The sequence below is a fragment of the Xenopus laevis genome, chromosome 1S (assembly GCF_017654675.1).
Source record: "Xenopus laevis strain J_2021 chromosome 1S, Xenopus_laevis_v10.1, whole genome shotgun sequence".
Lineage (NCBI taxonomy): Eukaryota > Metazoa > Chordata > Amphibia > Anura > Pipidae > Xenopus > Xenopus laevis.
In genome coordinates this window covers 108,038,328-108,066,157 of record NC_054372.1, presented here as the reverse complement: position 1 = coordinate 108,066,157, position 27,830 = coordinate 108,038,328, and the positions used below count along the sequence as shown (strand labels likewise).

Sequence of the window (27,830 nt, the reverse complement as noted above, 5' to 3'; positions counted from 1 at the left end):
AGCCCATGTGTGGTTCTACCCATACTCTATATTAACACAACGGTATGAGGGTATATATGTACAAGCAAACAAAATAATTTCTTCTTACGCCGCAAACCTTTGTTAAAAAAAAAGCGCTAATAAACAGTTTGTCACATTTAAATCACACAAAGTATTAGGGGGTTATTTACTAAACTCCGAAATCCGAAAAATTTGTGATTTTTTCGGAATTGATTAAACCCCCAGGGCTAAAAGCCAGAATATAAAAACACGGCATCTCAAACCTGTCAAGGTTGCATAAAAGTCAATGGGAACAGTCTCGTTGATTTTTGGTTGTGTCGGGGTTTGGGAAATTCTACAATGTTTTCGGAGCTTTTGGGTGAAAACTCCCAAAAAATCTTGAGTTTTCAGGTAAATTCTGAGCTTTTCCCGCAAAGGTAATTTTTGGGAAAATTTAATAATAAATAAGTGTTAAAAACCTGAGCGGCTTAGATCGCAGTTTGTAGCCGATATTGAGATAAATAAACCCCTAAGTATGCATCTCTCACATACCATAAAGCCTGAAATGACAGCAGTACAGATTTACACATTAAGGCATTACTTAAGTTATGTTAAGTTATAAAGTCAAATTTTTTATTTGGCCATGCAGAAAACCTCCGTTACTAAAAAAATTCCTTTAGGTCAACTGCATGAATGAACAATCTGCAATGTCACAAACAGATTGGGATTTACACATGCAAATTACGCTCATTACAAATAAACTCATTATATGTAAAAGTGTGAAGATCACTACAGAAAATCTGGCCAGCTGGTAATCTTCCAAGGCTGAATATCGTTACCTCTGGCCTTCAATTCATCTGACCAATTATCAAATAAATAAAGCATGATTTACACTGCCATAAAAAAGCGATGGGAACCAGAACAATGTGACATTATGCATATAAAAACTAAATTATGTTCAGTCAATGTAAAGATTTGTTTGCATTAAAATAATAAATATAATTGGGAATTTCAAATATGTATGAAAACATGCACAGCAACATATCCAACAGATTGCATAAGTAAAAATTGGTGCTATGACTGCATTATGCACCATTTATGTATTTGCTACCTATTAAGGTCAGCACTTTCCTAAACCACACAGATCCCCAGATTTCCAATACAATGGGGCAGATTCACTAAAGGGCGAAGTGGCTGTCGCTAGCGACAATCCCATCCGCAGGCAATTTACTAATAAAGAGGACAATTTGCTAGCAAAGAGACCGTCACTAGTACACATTCGTACCCTGTGGCCCTATTCACTCTGTTGAACGGTCGTTACTCAGCAAATTCACTAAAGTGTGAATTTTACTGAACGTTACCTCTTTTGCCAGAGTTTTCTTCACCACCTTAGACCAGGCGAACTGATAAAACAAAGCTACATCTTCCTCAATCTTATATCAGTGACATGTATGCCAGAAATTCATAAAGGTTGTCAAAAACGCTGGCGAATTTTACTTTTTTAAAGCGGAATTTCCTTCAAAAGTCCTAACTATTAAATATTTTTTTTTTTTTCCAGACATTTGAGGGGCATGCCACATTTGTTTTAGGGTGGGCTCATGTCTAAGGTGTTAGAGGATTTTTTGTGTCTGTATTATGGTTCCTTGGACATTTGTAATAAAAAGTGGCCGCTTCAAGCATTTGCACTAACATCTCTAATGAAGACATCCACGCGACTTTTATGTACCGCCCTATTCAACTTGACCTAAGCGTAAGAGTAGTAACAAAGTTTCGCTAGGCAAAAATTAACGCTAATGAAACTTTGAATTGCTAGCACTGCCGAAATAATGCTATCGAAAATTCGCACCTGCCAAAGTGGGGAGAAGTGTGGTACAGCGGTCGCTGGCAAAAATTCACCCTTTAGTGAATTTCCTCCTTTATCTTTGCAAATACCTACTCATATGGCAGCCATAACAGAATCCATTAAGGTCATTTTTTTACAGTGTTTTAATATTCCAATATATAATCCGATTTGTCCCATACCCTAGCGTAGCCATAAATGTTAACACCAAAGTTTGTGAGCTGCCTTTCTTATTCTGGAAATTTAACCACAGTCACCAGAATCAGAAGGAACTAAATAGTTAAACTGTAATTGTTCATTATATCTAGTAAGAAATTAAGCAGTTTTTCAGAAAATTACCTCAATATTTTGTAGTCATTGCCATAGAGCAAAAGATATAACAAGCCTTTGGCAAATGATTTAAGAGGTTGCAAAAATTATGAGCAAAGTAGTGTGTTATTAAAAAAGTTAGTTCTTGAAATCCTTGTGGGAAAAATGTTTTGATTCAAATAACCTCAATTTGACACAAATGCACTAGACAATAAAGGTTTCCTACCTCATGCTTTCTCCCAGCCCTCAGGATGCTTCTCTCAAGTGGATCGGCACCACAATTATTTACTCAAGTTAACTGAAGGTCTGTTGTTTTAAGATTGTCCTGTAGAAATTTGATTTCTGATTTCTGAGAAGCTATTATGAGTTCCAGTTCTACCAAGGATGGATGTTCACAGTCCTAGAAAGGTAATTAAAAACCAAAGACGATATACCAAAAATAAATAAAACCGCTTGAACGGCTCCCAGAGATTTCTCAAAAGGCCTATTATTTGCTAAATATTTTACATACTGTAAGAAGGAATAATGTTCACTGTGGCATTTCTCCTTGGCTTGCTAAACTTCATATAACAAATGAAACATTTGTGTAGTTCACTTAACAGGATTCAAAGACAAAACTGAATATAATGACACATTCCAGGAAAAAAAATCTTGTAGTTTAACATCCTATATTGTACTGCCAATGCACCCAACACCAGGTCATACTTTAACAAGTAATGATGTATGCAGTTCTGCTTTTGCTATGTTAAATCCCACTGTAAGGTGGGATTTAACACATTCAACAAGAAAATTTACTTGCTGTTCTATCAACAAAGCTTTTATAGGATACTATAAATGACACTCTGTCGGTTACCAATTTACTACTCACATGGGGCCTTATTTATCAAAGTCCGAATTTATCTGAGTATTATAATACAAAAAGTCCGATCAAACTAGAATCCAAGATTGGACCTTATTTATTATTAAAAAAAATAATGATTTAATTGGATCAGGGACAAACACGAAAAGTCTGAAATAATGGGATTTTCGGGCTAATTCCAGAAACTTCCAAATTGAATAGGGATGCCAGATTTTCAGATTCAGACTTTTTCAATCCTCAGGGTATAATAAATCTCTAAAAATTTGAGGTTTTTTTTTTTCCACTAAAAATTCATATTTTATAGTAAAAAAATGTTTCAAGTTTTTGGCATTCAGACTTAAAGGCGGATGTAAAGGCAAAAAAATAATATTCAATGTTTACTTTCTTTAATGAAAAAGAAAGCTATCATCAATATACTTTAATTAAAAAATGTCTACCTTTTTTATAAGAAACCTGACTGCATGCAGTGAAATTCCCCCTTTGTTTTACTTGCTGCAGATAGGAAAGTTCAGACATCCCTAACTGCTCTGCAGGGAAATAATCATACTTTCAAACAGCAGGGGGTAGCCCCCCACCTTACTCCCCAGAACTGGAGCAGCCAGTGACCGCATAGAGATTTGTATCTGCATACCCAGTGCAGTCTGCATATTCCGATTATTAATTAGTCTTGCTGTATCAGATACTATTTAACTTGTGCTGTTTTGATAATTTATGAGAATCCCTAAATTTAATCTCCCAACTGAAGCCCAGACCACACTGAGCATGTGCAGGGTCTTGGTCTTGCAAAGATTGTTAACAAAGTTACAAGATGACAGCCCCCTGCGGCCAACTTTAAAAGCATAAATCGTTTGTTTAATTAGGCTTCTGGTGCAGTAAGTTCATGTTTATACTTAGTATCCAAAATACTACTGCATTATTCTATTTTAGACTTTAGTTCCTCTTTGACTAAATAACCCCCTTAGTGTGTAGCTATTTATCCCACAAACAAAACATTACAACTTTATTAGATGCTTTGTGGAAGAAATTAGAACTCCGCTGCTCTCTTTGGATCACTTTGCTCTCATTTGAATGCAGCGATCAATATGCTGCATATGTCATAGCACTAAGGTATAGATTTATCAAGGGTCGAATAGTAAATTCAAATTTTCGATGATGTAATTACAAGCATCCATTCATATACACATTCACACAAACTATATATATCATAAACTCGGCAAATAGACGGCACTTCTGGACAGAATTTATTGTAGAAAACTGCTGGAAAAGGCCATAACACGTTTTGGGAATGGATCCCTTAATCATAGGTTATGATTAAGGGATCCATTCCCGAAATGCGTTAGGCCTTTTCCAGCAGTCTATTTGCCGAGTTTGTGATTTGGATACAGTGGGGATGCTGAGGACTGAGCACCTGTCAAGGGGAATAGTGGTGAGCTGGTTTCCTTTTTGGTTATCTTTTTGCAAACTATATATACCCATATCTATGCAAACTATAGATTTTAGCATCACAATAGCCTTGGATATTATGCTTGTCCAAGATAACATAATAGAAAATAGAAGGAGGGCACCCTATGCAGGAAGCTTCTGATCAGAGAGGTCTGCTTGATAGAGAATGAACTAGTGGCCCTGCATTAACCTTTGATCATTGCAGGAAATATCAGGAAAAAACAGACTATAAGTAAAAATACCACTTCTTTGTCATACACTTATCCATTTGGCACCACCCACCAGGAAATGTAGAGTTACTTCAATTTGGAGAATCCATCAATTCACAATTTAAAAAAGTGACTTTTCAGAAACCAGGAAGTAGTATGTCCCCAGAAAGGTGTATTAAAGCAAAACCATGAAGAGAGTCAAAAGCAGAGTTGTGACCAGGAAACTCACAGGATGACGTGGCCAGACATGGCCATCACTAACCTGCTGCACAACTGAATTTTGCCCAAAGGTACAGGGAAATTCGGCATCTATCAGGAGTCTGATGTAGACTTTGCAGGTGCTTCCTTAGTTGATAAAAGGCTTTACTTTTCATTCAACCTGAAATATTGTGATTATAAGCTATGGAAAGCATGCCTGCTGTACAACGCACTTTATGTACAAAGCGTATGTTTCCCTTTTTACTTTACTTAGTGGTCATATATGTTACAATATATCTAATGGCAGAAAGCAAGCAAATTCTGGTCTTGTTGCATATTGATCAGGACACCAGCCAAAATTCTTTAATGCTTTATTTTTCCAGTCATGGATTTCTTATGTTACCTGAACCTTTTATTTGCTGAATTTCTTTTTTTGCCACCCTCCAAATTGTATTGGCTGTTTGAGGTTTTTGGGCCCATTAACAGCTGACATCTCTACACTCCCTTTAATTATAACTCTGTTTTAAGTCATGTTACTGTATATAAAGGAGAAAGAAAGATTCAATCCACGAGGGGGGAGGTGCAAATGTAAGGGCACCCCCCCAAGAAAACTGTAACAATTAGCCTGATACCCTAGGTCGGTGCTCCTGTTGGAAGAAAACTGCACAAAATCCAGTGGCAGACACATGTGCAGTAAGCCGGGCTTTTAACTCTACTGTACCTGCACGCCCACATGAAGAAAGTACGAAGGAAGAGGATGGCTTACTCACAAGTACCCTGGGCCAGGTAAATCATTTATTGAGGTTGTCCTCAATCCGATTAAATAATAATAATAATAAATAATGTAAAAAAAAAAATTAGATTTTGATAGATAACCTCCTTAATATCCATATAATGATACTTTATATATTTAAACTAAAAATATGCTTAGATGCTTTGTTATGATACATACAGTTTAACCTGCCCAATCCATATCCAACAAGTTTTGCTACTTTTCACCGATTATAGAAATTAGAATTTAGACTGCATTGGACTAAATTTCATAATCCTGTAAATGCCAAAAAAATCCTATTGATGCAGAATATACAGCTTTCAAATAATTTTAACAGCAAAATTGTAACATTAATATTAACAGTATTAACTATGGACTTTTTGTCTCTTGTTTTTTTTCTACCTACAGTAAAATCTCAATCATACTCAAATCCACTAAAGTGGGGTTTTCAGTCTGCTAACTATGCATTCCATAATAGCCTGTAATTATTAAAAACTGACAAGAAAACTACGCCACCTGTGTTTATGTGAAGCCAGGTAATGAAAAAACAACAACACTGTCATCACCTCTCAGTTCCTGATTGCATTATCAAAACTGGAGCCGAGTTTGGCATCTGGGTGTGACCTTGTTAACTGCTAGGGTAATTAAGTTTATTCAGTGGGGAAAAGGGATGATAAATTATTAGCAAGAAGATTTTGTTCACATTTTATTAAATTGGCCTGTCAAAGGGTCGGCCAAATTACCAAGGGCCTCGTTTATTGGAGACCAGCCATATTGCCACATCTGTTACAATTATTTATAATTTCAGCAGTTGAAAACCAACTGAGTTAGGCATCCGCCATGTAAAGTGATTTACAAATTATCTGATGAGGGAGTGTTTTAGCTTTTCCCTCATTTCTAGCCAGCAGAAAGCCGCACTGTAATTACAGAACACGATTAGGTTCTTTGGGGAACTTATCTTGCATTCGTAGCCATAGTAAGATGCAGCAAGAACATATGGAGGAGCTTGTTCTTCTACTCCCTGAAGCTCGTGACCTGCCTGCCGCTGAGCCCTTGAGTTGAATTTGAATGAGAGTGCCATGGCTAATGTTCTACACATGCACCATTTATGCCACAAAACAAATCGGATCACTGTTAATTATGAAGCCGCTATAATCAGGCCTTCACATCTGTGTAATGTGAGGCACAGTAGGCTGTATTCCAGTAATGTACAACTACCTTTGGGTCACAAATTGTGAACCATATTGCCTCAGTAGTAGTTTGCTAAATTCAAAACAGCTCTTCTGATAGAAGTCCAAAACAAGGATATTTTTATCCAGCTGTTTCTCTTTTTTCCCACAATATAAGAGCTTTTCTTTATCAGCTATTGACAAGAACGGTTAAAGCATATGACATGAGATCATTAATGAACAGTAACAATGGGCTCTCTAATTTAGTGAATTCACTGGAGTCACAGGAATCAGATTAGGCTCATATCTATATTTTTTCTGTTCATATTTACAGTGTTGCGTTAAAAGCGAGCATCTGCAATAATGATGCAAAATATTCTCATTCTAAATAATACACTAAACTGCTCAGCTTTAACTGGCCTTACTAAAGAAACAAAGATAATCATATAGATGGGCTTTGAACAGAGGCTATTTCTCTTTTAGAAAATTAAACCAAACACACTTTTAAGAACACTTTACTTTACTCTTTTTCATAGAAAATCAGCTAACTATGTTTCACCCAGATGGCAAGCCAGCTACAGGTTGATTAATCCACCATAAGTCATTGAGCGTACATTACCGGTAATAACAGTTTGAATAATTGCACACCAATTTTTCCTAAAATGTTTAGAATTTCATTAGTGAAATAAAGTAGAACTTCAGCAAACCATAGAGGGTGCTTCCCTTTAATAAATGGAAATAACCTGTAAGTGAAGTGTAGCATACAATTTAGAACTGCAATTCCACCATAGTAAAAAAGGCAGTGGCTAAATTAATATTGAAAGACACACATCCATCAAGTTCAACCTTTCAACTTTTTGAAACCACTGCCAGTTGGTCCAGAGGAAGGCAAAAAAAAAAAACTTAATAATTATCATATCACCCCTTAAGCATCTCTTCTACATTGTAAACAACCCCAATTTGGCCAGTCTTTCCTCTTAGCTAAGATTTTACCAGCTTAGTTGCCCTTCTCTGTACAATTCAATAATGTCCTGTTTGAGCAGACCAAAACAGTTCAGCATATTGTAGATGGGGGCTTACCAGTGCTCTATACATTGGAAGAATGACTCCCTTATCCCGTGAATCTATGCACCTTTCAATACAGCTCAAGACCTTATTTGCCCTTGATGCTGCTGACTGGCATTTCTTGCTACTAGATTTGCCTAGTGCAGTCCCATTAAGGGTGTAAGTGGCTTGGATATTTTTACATCCCAGGTGCATAACTTATCAACACTAAATCTCATTGTCACTTAGCTGCCCAGATTGCCAGTTTGTCAAGATCGTGTTGCAAGGATGCCACATCCTGGATGGAATTAATTGGGCTGGATAGTTTTGTGTCATCTGCAAACACTGATACATTACTTACAATACTCTCCCCTAAGTCATTAATGGACAAGTTAAATAAAAATGGGCCGAATACCGAGCCCTGAGTGACCCCATTAAGAACCTTACTCCAAGTAGAGATTGTACCAATGCCAATCACCCTCTGTACAAGATCCTGTAGCCAGTTTCCTATCCATGTGCAAACAACTTAAGCCCAACAGACCTTAGTTTTGAAAGCAGTCGTTTATGGGGCACTGTATCAAACCCTTTGGCAAAATCCAAATAGAACACATCTACTGCCTCCCCCTCCCCCACTATCCAGCATCTTACTTACCTCATCATCAAAAGCAATCAAATTTGTCTCACATGACCTATCCTTCATAAAGCCATGCTGATTGCCGCTCATAATGCTATTTACTAGGACAAATCTTTGAATATGATCTCTTAACAAGTCTTTTTTATAACTTCGCTAGCGAAGGAGATAGAATCTATCGGTACTCCGCACCCTAACACCAGGCAAAGTTGCGCAATGGTGAAAGAACGAAACTACGCTAATTCAATAAGATTGACATCTGATTGAACGTTACCTCTTGCGCCAGACTTGCCTTTGCCAGCTCAGACCATGCAAAGTGCAGTAGAGTAGATAGGACTTGGTCAAATAATAGTTGACATTTTTTCAAAGTCCCAAAAAACTCTGGCGTCTTTTACTTTTTACAGGGTGATAGGCTGCAAAAGATCGTAATTTTTTTATGGCACCTAAACTATACAGTGGGCACATGTATAGGGCAATATAGCAACTCTAGTTTATTTTAAGGTTCCCTGGCTTTGTGCATGTAATGTATTTGCTGCAACATATATGTCCATTTAACTTTAACTTCCCGCCATATGCAAATTAGCCAATGCTAGCATAACTTCGATTTGCTTGCCGCAGTAACACTAGTGCAACTTCGCAAGCAACTTCGGATTTCCGCGAATTAGTGTTGTCCTGGCGAATCTACAACTGGTGAAGTGTTGCGATGTCAACAAAGCCTTCGCTGGCACGGTAAGTAAATTTGCCCCAAAGTATCATTCCAAATGATAATGTGAATGACACATTCCACACAAAGTGTGAGTATGTGTGTATTTATATATGTATACACACAGTTTAGGGTAACCTGCTGTAGAGCTGTTGGACAGTTGGGGCTCAATTATCCCCAGAATAAACAATGTCATATTCTTTTCAAAATGCTATTAACATTAGAATAACATCAGCAAAACAAGCATGTTGATAAAAGCCTAAATAGCATTATGTAAAGAAACCTAAAAGGACATTATCTTTCTCACCATCAAATTCTCAAATTATTCAGTTATTTTTTTGATGATGATAAATATAATGATAACTTTTTTCTCTTCTTGAAATTATTTGCACTACCATGAAGAAATGTTTTCATCACAGTGTTTTGGAATGGTCCGAAAATCTGCGAGATTTAGTCTGTAGCACCTGTTTACAGTTCAAAACAAGCATGTCTTGCCCGTTGAGGCTACCTGTGCTCCCCTCTGATCAATCCTTTGAACATTTTAGTAGCAGTTTTTTTTTTACTGAGGAGACTTACATTTGAAAATGTAAAAGATTGTTCTAGCAGTTGCAACAGATATACAGTATATACATATATATCAGAAGAAAGAGCATGCCTGTCAGTAGTGATGGGCGAATTTATTCGCCAGGCGCAAATTCGCGGCGAATTTGCGCGATTCGCCGCCAGCGAATAAATTCGCGAAACTCCCGCGAAAATTCGCTGAAAAAATTCGCCGGCGTCAAAATTTTTTTTTCGAAAAACGGACGCCGGCGTCGGAAAAACGGGCGCCGGCGTCGGAAAAACGGGCGCCGGCGTCAAAAACGGGCGCCGGCGTCAAAAACGAGACGCCGGCGCCGTTTCGCGAATTTTTCGCCGTTTCGCGAATTTCGCGCGAAATTCGCGAATTTTTCGGCGAAGCGAAACGCCGCAAATTCGCCCATCACTACCTGTCAGATCTTCTATTACAAATGAAAATATTCAATTCAAGCTAATTACAGAGTTTCCGTGTATGCTTTCTCCACTAAACCAATCTTTGATGTCAGCAGGTGCACGTGGAAACATAAGAAACAAGACAGCTAGACACAGGCCGCATTTGTTCAATAAACACAATTAAATATTTATTAATCATACACGTAATTTACATTTTAAAGATAAACTACAACTATAATTGATAGTATTCTAGTGTGTGTTTGTATGGTGATTGCAGAGGAATATTAAGCTAGGTATATATGCAGAAATGTGCTTGTTTAACGAGTTCGCCGAAGCAGCAGATCTGTCCAATTAGGGCCCTATGTATAAAGGTGGCCATACACATGCAGATTAAAGCTGCCTATATCGGTCCTTTAAAATGATTCCAACGGGTCTCCCCGATTGCTCTCTGTCAAAAAATCGGCCAGATATCAATCTGATTTTTCTTTGTGATCGAAGACTGCATTGGCTAGTTGATGTGGTCCTCGTCCTGTCGGCACCCATTTCCTTTATTATAATCTGATCATTTGGCCCTAGGGCTGAACGATTGGATTAACCTGATATAGCCCTGCCATTGATGGACATATCGGGGAAAGAACCGCTCATTTGGCCAAACTAGTGGATCATATCATGTAAGACCACCTTAACAATAGGTGCTTAAGCAGAACAATTGGGAGAGGACCACATCAAGGGTTGTGGCACAGTGGACAATTCTGTATGTTTTGTAATTTAATAATTTTCCAATCCACTTCTAATCCCCTCCCCATGCAAATCGCCTTACTGATGAGGCACCTAAAGTACTTGTGCATGCAATTTGCTCAGAAATAAATGGAGGATGATTTTGAGTGCTTTGTTTGATTCATGTCTTATGAGATTTTCATGACTTCCCTAAAGATATTTGGCAAGACATTAAATAGATAACAGCCAGGGAGGTTGTCATTTTAACCCTATTCTGTATACAAATGCACATACAGTAGAACAATTTAAAGTCATTAATGAGTAACCAGTAAAGCTGCTCAAATAAGTAAACTGAGCCATAAAGATTTGTCTAAACAAATATTTCTTCAGCCAACAAAACTGTCATGATTAAAAATTGACTTCATTAAATTAAACTCATATAGGACATTGGGTCTTTTGCAAGGACAATGAAATTCTGGTAAAAAAAACTGGAAGTTGCACCTATTTTTAACTGGACCCTCAACATTTCAGTGACTCTTTCTTGCGAGGGCTATGTCCCCACACAAGTAGGGAGCATGCATGTATACAAAAGGCGAGTGTCCTAGCTTGGTCATTTTGTGCATACTGGTTACTGTAGAATCAGGAGACCTCAACCAATAACAAGTCACACACATGCACACAGTGAGTGCAAATGCATGTGCTCCAACATGGCCGCCCGCAAGGGGGATTTTCTTAAAAAATACTATTGTTACATCCCCCACCCAGTGTCCCTGTTAGTAGCAATTTAGCAAGTAAAAACTTGCCTAGTATCCAGGGCTAATCTAAAGCTGTGTATAAAATGATGCAGCCAGCAAAACTTAGTCCATTAAAATGTATGAATTTGGCACGACATTCAAATGTAAAATCTAGAACAACTAGAGTCTTTATACCTGAATTTATGGCAACTCGTAAAATAGGCAATTGTACTGCACAGGTCTCTAGTGTGCACGTGTGTGCATATGTATGCGTGTCTACACACAGACATGCAATTACAAAGGTGAAGACAGACAAATCGGTCAAATTATCGTGAGGTTAGTGGGCACCGAACAATCGGGCATCTAATGGTTTTTCGTCCGTCATTGGTCAGAAAATCGAATGTATAAAATGTATAGATTTTTATCTATAGAATCGAATGGGAAGGTTAGAAGATTTCCATCGTTCACAGCAATATTTATCCATTGTCCAATTGTTTGCAAGGCCAAACAAGCTGCTACGCACCGTTTTCCTGGCTTCAACTAGATGATATCGCTTGAAATCGTTGGACAAAGTGTATATTTAAAAGATTGTTTCAAGATAAGCTTGGCCTTACGATAACAAAAAGATTCTATGAAAGTTATGTCCCGAAAATAATTTGAGCAGTAAACAATGGTTATTGTCAGATAGCTAATACATGCAAAGATATTATTTGACAGAAATTTTCTAAACTGTCAAGTCGACTAATTGACCAGTCATCACAGTACAAAAATTATCATTCAGAAAATCAAAGCGTATATCTGTGAGTCTATGGACAGCTTTAGTCTCCTCTTAATTTCTTTAACCTCCTCTAAATGCTTCCCCAGCATTTGCAGCGCTGTTACTTTCTGAAGAAGCCCAAAGTTGCCTCACGAGGAAACGTCAGGCAATTTCGGGAAACGAAACTACGTGAATGCCATCCCACATTCTTGTTACCTGCAGTAGCAAAGATTTATAGCTTGGAAGCTAATTTCCCCCTGTTCCACCAGCCTAATGGGTTTACATGAGGAATAAAGCTGGCCATACATGGAAATATCTGCATAGTTGGCAATCTTGCCAAGCGAACCCACCTTGAGGCCCATCAGAGTTGCTGACTTTGTCTGAATAGTCAACTTAAGTCCTCTTTTCTTTCCAAAATTGACAAAAACAGTTTTTGGTATCTCTTATCCAGACTGCTTGGGGCCTAGAGCTTTCTGGATAAGAGTTTTCTCCATAATTTAAAAGGCCAATATCTTAAATCTACTAAACTCATTTAAACGTTAAATAAACCCAAATGCATTGTTTTGCTAATATGGAGTTATGCATTTTAATTACCATTATATACAATTTTTAATTATTTGCTCTATAGGAAATGGCTTCCTTGTAACACTTAAAAAACATCTCTCGACGATCACTGTATTTACCAGGTTACTATGTGAGCTTTATGAGCCATGAGATGACAAAAACATTTCTGACCAAAGGCACAAATGTGGATTTGCTTGGATCATATGGCCATGATTAAATCCAGCCACTTTTCTTTAAAATTGTGGTATTCAGTGCTGCACCACTAAACCACAACCTTGTATAGTAGGGAAAAAAAAGATTAAATCTAGGATTAGGAAGGAATACATACTAACAATGTCAGTAACATACTATGTTCTAGGGAAAAGCACTTTCTCCAATGTTATGTTTTGTTCTTTAAGATTGCTACAAAAATATCTCAATTATTTCCACAACCGGAAAACACTGTTTCTGGAGTTTTTTGGTGAAAAAGATTTAAAAGAGCAGAAGTCTGAATTACTTACAAAACATTGGATTTTATTATGAAAATAAATTGTAAAGCTGTTATTAGCACGAAGAGTAGGGATGTAGCGAACGTCGGAAAAAAAGTTCGCGAACATATTCGCGAACTTGCGCAAAAACGCGAGCGGTTCGCGAACGGTTCGCGAACCCCATAGACTTCAATGGGAAGGCGAACTTTAACATCTAAAAAAGACATTTCTGGCCAGAAAAATGATTTTAAAGTTGTTTAAAGGGTGCAACGACCTGGACAGTGGCATGCCAGAGGGGGATCAAGGGCAAAAATGTATCTGAAAAATCTGCCTGTGTGTGCTTGGAAGAGATAGTGTAGGGGGAGAGCTGTTAGTGATTTCAGGGACAGATGATAGTAAGTTTGCTGGCTAGTAATCTGCTTGATACTGCTCTGTATTGGAGGGACAGAAGTCTGCAGGGATTTGAGGGACATTTTAGCTTAGGTAGCTTTGCTGGCTAGTAATCTACTGTTCTCTTTAAACAACTGCCATACGTTGACCTTGTAGGCATTGTTTGCCCAGTTTTTTTGGACGCAGCCACTGAAGCACAGTTGCCAGAAAAAATATGCCATATAAATGCTGAAAATAGTAATTTTTCGCCATACGTTGACCTTGTAGACATTGTTTGCCCAGTTTTTTTGGTTGCAGCCACTGAAGCACAGTTGCCAGAAAAAATATGCCATATAAATGCTGAAAATAGTCATTTTTTGCCATACGTTGACCTTGTAGGCATTGTTTGCCCAGTTTTTTTGGTCGCAGCCACTGAAGCACAGTTGCCAGAAAAAATATGCCATATAAATGCTGAAAATAGTCATTTTTTGCCATATACGTTGAGTCAACGTATGGCAAAAAATGACTATTTTCAGCATTTATATGGCATATTTTTTCTGGCCTCTGTGCTTCAGTGGCTGCGGCCAAAAAAACTGGGCAAACAATGCCTACAAGGTCAACGTCGTTGACCTTGTAGGCATTGTTTGCCCAGTTTTTTTGGCCGCAGCCACTGAAGCACAGAGGCCAGAAAAAATATGCCATATAAATGCTGAAAATAGTCATTTTTTTGGTCGCAGCCACTGAAGCACAGTTGCCAGAAAAATTATGCCATATAAATGCTGAAAATATAAATTTTTTTGGTTGCAGCCACTGAAGCACAGAGGCCAGAAAAATTATGCCATATAAATGCAGAAAATATGCATTTTTTTGGTCGCAGCCACTGAAGCACAGTTGCCAGAAAAAATATGCCATATAAATGCTGAAAATAGTCATTTTTTGCCATACGTTGACCTTGTAGACATTGTTTGCCCAGTTTTTTTGGTTGCAGCCACTGAAGCACAGAGGCCAGAAAAAATTAAACCAGTAGGGTTTGCACCCTAGTTTGTAACGGTGGCGGAGGGAGGAGGACGCTAAAGGACAGCTGTGTGTGGAGTCATGAGGCTTGAAGAGAAGGACAGCTGCATAGAAGTCAGAACAAGTCTTCCGGCGTGCAGTAACCCTCCGAGATCCACCCCTCATTCATTTTAATAAAGGTCAGGTAATCGACACTTTTGTGACCTAGGCGAGTTCTCTTCTCAGTTACAATCCCTCCTGCTGCACTGAAGGTCCTTTCTGAGAGCACACTTGAGGCTGGGCAAGACAAGAGGTTCATGGCAAATTGTGACAGCTCTGGCCACAGATCAAGCCTGCACACCCAGTAGTCCAGGGGTTCATCGCTCCTCAGAGTGTCGATATCTGCAGTTAATGCCAGGTAGTCCGCTACCTGCCGGTCGAGGCGTTCTTTGAGGGTGGATCCAGAAGGGTTGTGGCGCTGCCTTGGACAGAAAAACATTTGCATGTCTGACGTTACAGACTGGCCAAAGGGCTTTGTCCTTGCAGGTGCGCTCGTGGCAGGATTACTGGCACCTCTGCCCCTGGAATGTTGATGAGTTCCTGAAGTGACATCACCCTTAAAAGCATTGTACAACATGTTTTGCAGGCTGGTTTGTAAATGCCGCATCTTTTCGGACTTGTGGTATGTTGGTAACATTTCTGACACTTTATGCTTGTACCGAGGGTCTAGTAGCGTTGCGACCCAGTACAGGTCCTTCTCCTTAAGCCTCTTGATACGGGGGTCCTTCAACAGGCATGACAGCATGAAAGACCCCATTCTCACAAGGTTGGATGCAGAGCTATCCATCTCCGCTTCCTCATTATCAAGGACTGCATCATCCACGGTCTCCTCCCCCCAGCCACGTACAAGACCAGGGGTCCCCAAAAGGTCACCACTAGCCCCCTGGGAAGCCTGCTCCTGTTGGTCCTCCTCCTCCTCCTCCACAAAGCCACCTTCCTCCTCTGACTCCACTTCTGGCACCTCTCCCTGCGTTGCAGCAGGTGCCTGGGTTCGTTCTGGTGATTCCGACCAGAAATCGCGCGCTTCCAGCTCCTCGTCACGCTGGTCTACAGCCTCATCTGTCACTCGTCGCACGGCACGCTCCAGGAAGAAAGCGAAGGGTATTAGGTCGCTGATGGTGCCTTCGGTGCGACTGACCATATTTGTCACCTCTTCAAAAGGTCGCATGAGCCTGCAGGCATCGCGCATAAGCACCCAGTAACGGGGGAAAAAAATCCCCAGCTCTGCAGATCCAGTCCTACCACCCAGTTCAAAAAGGTACTCGTTGACGGCCCTTTGTTGTTGCAGCAGACGTTCCAACATAAGGAGCGTTGAATTCCAGCGAGTCTGGCTGTCAGAAATCAAACGCCTGACTGGCATGTTGTAGCGCTGCTGAATGTCAGCAAGGCGTGCCATGGCTGTGTAGGAACGTCTGAAATGGGCCGACACCTTTCTGGACTGGGTGAGAACGTCCTGGAATCCTGGGTACTTGGAGACAAAACGTTGGACTATTAAATTTAACACATGTGCCATGCAGGGCACATGTGTTAAATTGCCCAGTCTCAACGCTGCCAACAGATTGCTTCCATTGTCACACACCACTTTTCCGATCTGCAGTTGGTGTGGGGTCAGCCACCGATCGGCCTGTGACTGCAGAGATGACAGGAGTACAGATCCGGTATGGTTTTTGCTTTCCAGGCACGTCATCCCCAAGACAGCGTGACAACGGCGTACCTGGCACGTCGAATAGCCTAGGGGGAGCTGGGGGTGCACAGGTGTGGAGGAGGAGAAGGAGGACCCAGCAGCAGAGTAAGAAGAAGAAGAGGAAGAAGACGAGGTAGAGAGCGATGGAGGAGTAGAGGTGGTGGCAGAACCGCGTGCAATCCGTGGCGGTGACACCAACTCCACTGTTGTTGTTGAGCTACCCATTCCCTGCTTCCCAGCCATTACCAAGTTCACCCAGTGGGCAGTGTAGGTGACATACCTGCCCTGACCATGCTTGGAGGACCATGCGTCAGTAGTCATATGGACCTTTGGCCCAACACTAAGTGACAGAGATGCGGTAACTTGGCTCTGCACATGTTGGTACAGGTGTGGTATTCCCTTTTTAGAAAAAAAATTGCGGCTGGGTACCTTCCACTGCGGTGTCCCAATTGCTACAAATTTGCGGAAGGCCTCAGAGTCCACCAGCTGGTATGGTAAAAGCTGGCGGGCTAAGAGTGCAGACAAGCCAGCTGTCAGACGCCGGGCAAGGGGGTGACAGTCAGACATTGGCTTCTTACGCTCAAACATGGCCTTCACAGAAACTTGGCTGGTGGCAGATGACTGGGAATGGGAACAGGTGGTCAAGGTGGAAGGCGGAGTGGAGGGTGGTTCAGACGGGTCAAGGAGAGCAGAGGTAGAGCAGTAAGATGCTGGACCAGAAGGAGTGTGGCTTTTAGTTTGCCTGTTGCCTTTGAGGTGTTGCTCCCAAAGTGCTTTGTGCTTGCCGCTCATGTGCCTTCGCATAGAAGTTGTACCTATGTGGCTGTTGGGCTTACCAAGGCTCAGTTTCTGACTGCACTCATTGCAAATTACAATGCTTTTGTCAGAGGCACACACATTAAAAAAATCCCACACTGCTGACTTTTTGGAAGTGTGCGATCTGGCGGTAACAGTAGAAGTTGGCGGCATTGGCGGCAATGGCGGGTGCGTTGGCCGGCTGAACACAGGTGCCGATACATGTTGTTGCCCTACTGATCCCTGCGGGCTGTCCTCCCTGCTTCTTCTAAGTCTTATTCTCCTACTGCCTCTCTGACTCTCCGTCTCTCCATCTGAACTACCCTCCTCTTGCTCTCTTCTACTAGGCACCCACAAAACATCAATCTCCTCATCATCATTCTCCTCAGATGCATCAATTTCTTCTGACACATCACAGAAGGAAGCAGCAGCGGGGACCTCCTCCTCATCACTCATTATGTCCATCTCTATCGTGTTCTCTGCCAGAATTAAATCTGGTGTAAGGTCCTCATCTCCTTCATCTTCTTCTGGCAATAATGGTTGCGCATTACTCAGTTCAAGAAACTCATGGGAAAATAACTCCTCTGACTCCAGTGAAGAAGGGGCACCGGTGGTGGAGGAAGTGTTACGTGGGGTGGCCATAGCAGTGGAGGATGAGGAGGATGTTGTGGTAAAGTTAAAAACGGTAGAGGATGGGGTGTGCTGTGTAAGCCAGTCAACTACCTCTTCAGCATTTTGGGAGTTCAGGGTCATTGGCTTTTTAAAACTGGGCAATTTGCTAGGGCCACAGGATTGCATAGCAGCACGGCCCCTAGCACGGCCTCTGCGTGGCGGCCTGCCTTTGCCTGGCATTATTTTTAAAAAAACAACAACAACAAAAACTCAGTTGGTTTTTCTGGAAACGATAATACACACAGCTAGATGGCAGTTTGAAGAAAACAGTGTGCAAATAATGCCTACAAGATCAACGTATACACTACTACAGCGGTGGATACGGATTACGTAAAATATATGAATGCTGCTTGAAAAAAAGTAACTCAAGTGGTTTTTCTAGAGACGATAATATTATCAATATTTAGACAAAATGTGAACAAGCTCACACAGCTAGATGGCGGGTTGAAGAAAACAGTGTGCAAATAATGCCTACAAGGTCAACGTATACACTACTACAGCGGTGGATACGGATTACGTAAAATATATGAATGCTGCTTGAAAAAAAGTAACTCAAGTGGTTTTTCTAGAGACGATAATATTATCAATATTTAGACAAAATGTGAACAAGCTCACACAGCTAGATGGCGGGTTGAAGAAAACACTGTGCAAATAATGCCTACAAGGTCAACGTATACACTACTACAGCGGTGGATACGGATTACGTAAAATATATGAATGCTGCTTGAAAAAAAGTAACTCAAGTGGTTTTTCTAGAGACGATAATATTATCAATATTTAGACAAAATGTGAACAAGCTCACACAGCTAGATGGCGGGTTGAAGAAAACACTGTGCAAATAATGCCTACAAGGTCAACGTATACACTACTACAGCGGTGGATACGGATTACGTAAAATATATGAATGCTGCTTGAAAAAAAGTAACTCAAGTGGTTTTTCTAGAGACGATAATATTATCAATATTTAGACAAAATGTGAACAAGCTCACACAGCTAGATGGCGGGTTGAAGAAAACACTGTGCAAATAATGCCTACAAGGTCAACGTATACACTACTACAGCGGTGGATACGGATTACGTAAAATATATGAATGCTGCTTGAAAAAAAGTAACTCAAGTGGTTTTTCTAGAGACGATAATATTATCAATATTTAGACAAAATGTGAACAAGCTCACACAGCTAGATGGCGGGTTGAAGAAAACACTGTGCAAATACTGCCCACAAGATCAACGTATACACTACTACAGCGGTGGATACGGATCTCGTAAAATTTATTATGGCTGCTTGAAAAAAGTCACTCCGGTGTTTTTTCTGGAGACGGTAATATTATGGATATTTAGACAGAATGTGAACAAGGTCACACAGCTAGATGGCAGTTGGTTGAATAACACACTGGGCAAAAAATGCCTACAGGGCAAATAATGCCTAAAAGGTCAACTTATACACTACTACAGCGATGGATACGGATTACGTAAAATATATTATGGCTGCTTGAAAAAAGTCACTCCGGTGTTTTTTCTGGAGACGGTAATATTATGGATATTTAGACAGAATGTGAACAAGGTCACACAGCTAGATGGCAGTTGGTTGAATAACACACTGGGCAAAAAATGCCTACAGGGCAAATAATGCCTAAAAGGTCAACTTATACACTACTACAGCGATGGATACGGATTACGTAAAATATATTATGGCTGCTTGAAAAAAGTCACTCCGGTGTTTTTTCTGGAGACGGTAATATTATGGATATTTAGACAGAATGTGAACAAGGTCACACAGCTAGATGGCAGTTGGTTGAATAACACACTGGGCAAAAAATGCCTACAGGGCAAATAATGCCTAAAAGGTCAACTTATACACTACTACAGCGGTAGTAAAATAAAAAAAGTAAAATAAAAAAAAATGAATATTAAAAAAAAAAATTAAAGTTGGTGCTGCTGAACTACTAGGAGCAGCAGATTAGCACACCAGTCCCACTCCCCAACACTGCTAGACTAATAGCACTGGGCTCTTATAGTAGTAGTAGTAGTAGTAGTAAAACAACAAAAAAATAAATAAAAGCAGTCCTTACAAGGACTACTGTTATTGCAGCAGTCAGCAGATGAGATCAGAAGCAGGACAGCTGCCCACTGCAGCTACATACAGAGCACTGCAGTAGAAGGTAGATTACTAGCCAGCAAAGCTACCTAAGCTTAAATGTCCCTCAAACCCCTGCAGACTTCTGTCCCTCCAATAACAGAGCAGTATCGAAACGATTACTAGCCAGCAAACTTTCAACTGTCCCTGAAATCACTAACAGGCAGCAGCTCTCTCCCTACACTATCTCTTCAGCACACACAGGCAGAGTGAAAAAACGCTGCAGGGCTTCGGTTTTTATAGGGAAGGGGAGTGGTCCAGGGGAGAGCTTCCTGATTGGCTGCCATGTACCTGCTGGTCTGGGGTGAGAGGGCAAAAAAAAGCGCCAACAATGGCGAACCCAAAATGGCGAACGTCGCGCGACGTTCGCGAACTTCCGGCGAGCGCGAACACCCGATGTTCGCGCGAACAAGTTCGCCGGCGAACAGTTCGCGACATCTCTAACGAAGAGTAAGCAGAGCAGAAAGTACTGTGAGGAAGGACAATAATCCTTCTTGACATTCTTTCAGGAGCTCTTGGGCTCTGTGATTTGCAGAAGCAAGCTTTGACTACAGCTGTATTTGTGCTGTAAAAAAGGGCCTTTGTTCTACTTCTAATCATATCTATTCTCCACTCCAGCATTGTTATTTTAGACTTCTTCTAACATCTAGGTCATCAGCAAAACTAGGAAACAAACAATCAAAACAAATACACCTTCAGCATTCCAATGTGTGTGTTGCCTCCACATCATATGACAATAAATCCAGTGTTAAAGAGAAACTATTAAGGAGAGTATATGGTTATAATGTATTAAATACATTTCAAGAAATTTTACAAAATACCATCAGGACTGGAATGAGGGGTAGGCAACAGCAACACAGCATGCCACCATTTTAAAAAAAGGAGCAGCTAGTGGGGGCTCTGAATACTATTTAATAAGGATGCACTATTTGGGATTCAGCCCAATCCCTGCATCCTTCATGAAAGATTCGGCCGAATACTGATCCGAATCAAAAATTGCATCTGCAAATTAGGGGCAGGAAGGGGAAATTTTTTTTAAAAAAAGTTTTACTTTCTTGTTTTGTGACGAAAAGTCACATGATTTCCCTCCCCACCACTAATTAGCATATGCAAATTTACATATACAAATTAGGATTTGGAATCGGTTTAGCCAGGCACAAGGATTCGGCTCAATCCAAATCCTGCTGAAAAAGGCTGAATCCTGGCCGAATCCCAACCGAATCCTGGATTCGGTGCATCCCTACTATCTAAGCTGCCATCCTTGCTGTTGATTGTGCCAACCATAAGGAAAACCATAAGGGCAATAGACTAGGCAGCTAGAAGGGGATCTTAACGGCCAACTTGCTAATAAGAAAAGACAGCAGGAGGCAATAAATGGAACAAAGACTAAAAGAAAAGAAAAGAATACTGAAAGTGTGAAAAACAGAGACCCTGCAGATGGGCTCCTATTATCATCATTAACACCTAGGTCAAAATTCTCATCTTTGACGTGTACACTATCTAAGCTGAGGGGCAAGGCTTTATAAAATAACCATTAACAGGCTAGAAAAAAACATAGCTATGCACTACTGTATACCTGCAAAAATCATATCTCCATATGTAATAAAACGACAGGAAGCTTGGCCAGATCAAGTAAAGGTGGCCATACACTGGAAGATTTAAGAGGTTGATCAGGCAAGTTTCATTTTCAAATCAGATCAAGGTATTCCTGTCATTGTAGCTTTTTTTTATATTCTTTATTTCGTGATTTTCACAAAATAGAAGGAAGAAAGAAAAGGGGGGGATACAAAAAAAAAAGAAAGGAAACGGGATAAGGAATAATCAGTATGCAATAACAGGTGAAAAAAAATATTAATAATCTTATCCTAAACAGCATGATTTGACCCACAGTTGTGTCATAAATATTCTCTCTCACTGGTTTAACACATAATGATCAATAATTACCCATAACATAAACCTGATTTATTTTATTTGGAAAGTTAATGATTCCATAAAGTTTATCCAAGGTGACCATAAGTCCCAGAATTGACAACTCTTTTTATGTATTATGTGGGTAATTTCTTCCATTTGTTTGATCGGTAATCGTTGGTGCTTCTGTCGATTTCCATTTTTTTTGTGGAATGAGTGCTTTAGCCGCGTGTAGTAAATGCAGTAAGACAATTTGAAATTAATTTGTCATTCTCAAAATTCAATAATATTTGTGTTTGATTGTTAATATCTAGACTAGGGTTAGTAATTTTTTAATTATAAAAATTACCAATGTCCAAAATTATTCCAGGGCTGAACATGTGAGCCAAATATGGTGGGAACCTTCTGTGACATTACACCTCCAGCACAAACTAGACATGTTCGGGCTCATTTTACTTAACCTAGCCAAGGCGTAATGCCATTTAGTAATTAGTTTATATGCAGCTTCGCTAGCCTTTGATGCCCTGAAATCTTTAAATGTAGTGATATAATTTTAGTGATATAATTTTATTCCACATTAATGTTGTAATTTTTACGTTTAGTTCTTTTTCCCATTTTGTACAGAATTTTTTTGGACGAATGAACTAGAAGTAATTTATAAATCTTTGATGAGTAATTTTTAGCGAAGACATTAACATCTGTTCCCAAGGAGTTAAAATTCTAGACCAATCTTTCAATTTAATTGTTTGTATGAAAATAAATAAAATAATACATTCTGGATTACACATCAAGGGTTGTAATATATATAGAGAAAGGAATAATGCTGTCTTCATTAAAGGGTGGTCGGAAATGTCCCGCACTAAAGATCTCTTTTCTATCAATAAAGTATTTTCTAAAGGGTATTTGACTAAGGTCTGCTCAAGAATAATCCAATCTTTTTCTTTGTCCTTAGAGCACCATTCCAGAACACGAAGGCGATGAGCAGAAACATAATAACGGTAAATGTCTGGCAGACCTAGTCCCCCCTTGTCTTTAGGTAGGACTAGTAATTTTTTAATTCTAGGTGTTTTTCCCTTCCAAATTAATCTAGAAATTAAAGATTTTACGAATGTGAAAAAGGTTTTAGGGGCAAGTTTTGGGAGCACTTGAAACAAGTAGAGGAATTTCGGAACTATAAAGATTTTAATTGCTTGAATTCTTCCCAGCCACGCGAGTCCTAATTTATCCCAATTGAAAAGTGACTTTTGTATTGAGGTTAGCAAAGGTAAGTAATTATCTTGATAAGCTTTTGAAATATCCGCCTGAATTGTTATACGTAGGTATTTAATATTAGGCTTTGCCCATTTAAAAGAGAAATTTTCTTTTAAGTAAGCGGTCATATTTGCTTATTTATATTTAGTATTTCTGATTTAGTCATTGTAGCTTAATATCACGCATATCATGGGAAAGATCTGCTAATTTGGTGACCTTAAGAATATCTTATAGTGTATGGCCAGCTTTACTGTTAGCATCCAATAATATATTTGCTTTTAACTAGGTGACCCATAAATGCTACCTGCAGATGGTTGCTATGGGTATAAAGGGATTTAATAAAATTGGCACCTTTTATTACATAATCCCCAAACCATTTACTTGGTCTATAGTAATGGCCATTGCCATGCCAGAGCAGTAGGGCTCTAGCATTGTAAGGGTTGTTAAACCTGGTCCATTTGCTTTCAAGCACACAACAATCCTCCCTGCACTTCAGCAGGGAGCTGTGTAAGTAGTTCATGAATTCGTATTGCCACAGGATTTTCTGGCCAGACAGAATTTTCCAGCTGATATCAGTTTGTTTCCTTTTGAACTATTTATCAAAGGAGATGGCTGGTAAACCAAGAAATGTAGGGGTCAGGTATGGAAAAATATGTGGATTACAAAATTATATCCATATACTCCCTGACTAGGAGTTCACACCGTCATTAATCAAATATCGGTTATGAGGTCACTTCTCCTGGTGATACCAAACAGGGAAATCCTACACCCACAAGAGAGAGATGGTTTCTGGGGACTGGTTTATCAGACATCCCACAGATATGATAAATTAACCCATGTACTGCTAGAGTTATGGTGAATTAGTGGAAGCTAACTCTTTGACTGTTATGAAACAGAGTTTTGTTGATGCCTAATAGTTGGCGGTTTCCCAATACGTGAAGTAACTGTGTGGTGCCAGTAGGTGCTGGAGCTGTCTTTGGTGTGTGGTTGTGTCAGTCTAACCTGTGGGTTAGTGACAAACTGAGAGGCAGGGTGTCTAACCCCTTAAAGTCACACCCAACAATACATACATTTAAAGTGGCACCTCCATGACAAGCATCAGCAAAGAAACAAAATAAGATGCAATGCTTGCAAAAAAACGTAGGTAGTAACAGTGTACATAAAAAAAAAGAATTAACATTTCTTGCTTTAAGCAATGTGTATCTTACCTAGCATTATTGTGCACTAGTGTTACTAGTTATTGCAACATGCATAATTAATACTAGGGTTAACTAACGGCTAATATGATGTTCTCTCTGAGGAAGAGGAAACCTTATCCAATGCGTGCTGTCTCTCTCTGCAGTCAGAAGGTTAAAAGAGAATGTCAATATCCACAATAGAAAGAGAAAGCAACCCATATCTAATAATAATGCTGGTCTGGCCAAGCAATCATGAAAAATAAAAACATTACAGTTCTTAATGCTGTACCTGTGTGTAAAGGAACCTTACCCTGGTGGTCTAGTGAGCAGCGGGGTCCAACACTGCTCCTTCGCCATGGACGCCCGCTGCGCTGCTCCTTTCCCTTGCTCTGCCAGTTCCTCTATGGCGCGCGCCCCGGCGTTCTTGAGGTGACTTGGGGTAAAGCACTGAGGGCTTCTTGAAGTTTCACTTGGAGCCGGCTAATCTGCTGTTCCTTTTGATGTAGCTGCAATATTACTCTGCCGGAGTTGAGCCTCAGTGGACTTTGCCCATTTCATAACAGACATTCAAGTCATTGTAAAGCTGCCAACAAAATTTATATATATATAAATATACACATGTAGGGCCCTATAGGGTTAATTGGCCCTATAGAGAGTTAATCTTTTCATTCTTTCTTTGGGTTAATGGGTAAGAGACCCTGTAGCAGAATAACCTTTAGCATTATTGGCTGAGAGGTGTAATGACACTCCCCTGCTACACTGCTATATAGTGTGTGTAGGGAGTGGCCACTTCCTCTTTGGCCTGTGGATGGTGATCCAGCTGGGTGTGCCCAGGAGAGCCTGGGTACAGCTAGACCCAGAAAGGCCCATGTGCTTTGGAGAAGAAGTCGGGGACCAGGAAACCCCGTGAATGAGGAATAGTTACACTAGGCCAGACTTGTTATAGTCTCTCTAGGAGAGAAAGGCAGAGAGGTTAGAGAGAAAGAGCAGCTGAAGTAGCTTCCCAGAGGCTCTGTGTGTTGCCTCCAGTCAGGGACCTCAGTGAAGAGGGACTGTAGGGTAGAAGCTGCTTTCCTGACAACTTCCAGGAGGGAATGTGTGTGAATACTGCAAATGCCTAATGGACATCTTTCCTCTGTGAGTAATGTCTAATGCCTGCAGCTCTGTGTGAGTAACAAACCTGTGGTCACTTGCCTTGTGCATAGTTAAATAAACCGTTTTCCTGTTTTACTGCAAGAACCGCCTGGCGCCCATCTTTTGTATGTTTTGTGTGCACAGTAGCCTGGGGGAGTAGTTGCACTACGCCATAGAGGGAACACTTCCACATGGCGAAGGCCCTGACCCTATTGTGTAAGTCGCATGTAACAATGCTCTACCCTGCTAGTGGGTATTTGACAAAATACCACCAAATAGGTGCTACATACATATATCCAACCCAAAACTGGTGCACACAAAAATCCAGAAACACGATCACCTGGGTGCTGGTTATATGTAGATAGATAACCAGCAAAGTAAAAAAACTGCACTCACAGGACTTCTTATAGTGCAAAACAAATTAATATTTTATTTCGATGGTTCGGCTGCTCACTTAAGCCACTTCCTGTGAATAGCCGAAACGTCAAAATAAAATATTAATTAGTTTTGCACTTTAAGTAGTCCTGTGAGTGCAGTTTTTTTGCTTTGCTGATTGGCCTGTTCTTTTAAAATGTTCTAATAAAAAGTTTCTTCTTTTAAACAAAAATTTTTTTGTCTAAAGGCTCCTGATGTGCACTTACGTTTCCAGGATCTGCATCTTATACATATTTGTGAGTAGCACTCGGGTCAGTTGTTGCCAGTAATGGTGTGCGTAAATCCAACATATATATATATATATATGTAGATATTTATTAAACACTTCAGAAACAACATGGCATGCTTTACAACTGTTTTATTCCTGTGGCAGTTGCCTATTTTCACATTAGCAGAAGTTCTAATCCTCTGATTAGCCAAAGGCAGTCTAGCCCTGGAAATGTTTAATGTTTCACTGGGTACAGAAGAATTTAAGCCCTGCCTATTCTAACTTAGAGATGCACACGAACACAGGTAAAATAAAGCTGTTACAAAGGACATTCAAGTCCTAGTGAAGTGTTGCTAAGAGGTTCTGTTTTAAAACGTATTCTTGAGTAAACAAGGACTGTAGACTACTCTACAGTAAAATGGCATATGTAATGTTGAAAGAACTAAACAGATACTCCTTTTTTGCTACTGATACTGTTTTAAAATAATGTTAATGATATATAGATTGTAAATATAAATAGACATGAATGACCTAAATGTCTTATACTATATATGGCTTACTACATTTGTTTAAGAATGTGATACGAACAATCTGACACCTGTTCTCTAGTGATGGGCAATTAATTCGCCAGACATAAATTTGCATCGGATTTCCACAAGCAAATTAATTAGCAGTATAGAAAAAATTCTTTGGACGCCCCTTGACTTTAATGCATTTGGATCAAATAGTCGCACATATAAAAAGTGTCAATCTCGACGAAATTAGTTGTGCGTCATAATTCTTTTGACGCCCATAGACTTCAAGGCGTTTTGCAAATTTTTTGCTGTTTCTCGAATTTCACTTTAAATTTGCAAAAAGAAACGGTTATATATTACAATTGTCACAGCAAGGTTACAAATAAAGGAAAACATTGCTGTACAAATCCCACCCTAAATCGTCTAGAAATTAGTTACACTTACCTTCTGGTATGAGATTGTTTCAGTAGTGTGAGCATCTTCCTGAGTGTCCAAATTGAGAGCCTGAAGCTGTTGGATCAGTTTAGCTTGCTGGGATGCCTGTTCATTTCTTTGCTTGTTTAAATTTTGCAGTTCCTGCAACTACTTCCTGTTCCAACAATGCAAGAAATAAAAGAAAAAAAAGTACTTGAAGCATAAAAGGGTCTTTCGTTCCTTATATGCTTATGAACTTTGATGACAACATTAGGATGATAAATTGCAATGCAAACATGCAACCCTTAATTGTTATTTGTGTTAAACATGCACTTTCCTAGTATTCTTGGTATGCCATTCCAATGCTAGCAGCTCCCACAATTTTATTTTATTTTTTTGCTTATATCGCCTGCGTTTTCAGCCTCCTTTGACACCTCTTTTTCAAATCATAAATGTAGTAAATTTCCTTTAGGAAACATTCAACAAATACGTTGTAATGCATACAATAATGCATCGCTGGCTGGCCACCCCCTCACAAGTTCACATGATGGTCCAACTGAGGTATCTTTGATGGGATTGAGACAGTCAGGAAAATGCTTGGGGGCCAGAATGTGCCATGAAATGTTGAGGGTCAGTTGAAACAAGGGATAGACAGGTGAGCAGGCAGCATTAAAGCGTCAGCCAACAGAAGAGGCAGACACAATTTGCCAGCC

The 27,830-nt window shown here is 39.8% G+C and overlaps 1 pseudogene; it reads right to left on the bottom strand.

The window, feature by feature from the left end:
- Positions 1 to 27,830, bottom strand: part of LOC108704809 — a 136,542-nt pseudogene that overhangs the window by 58,075 nt on the left and 50,637 nt on the right.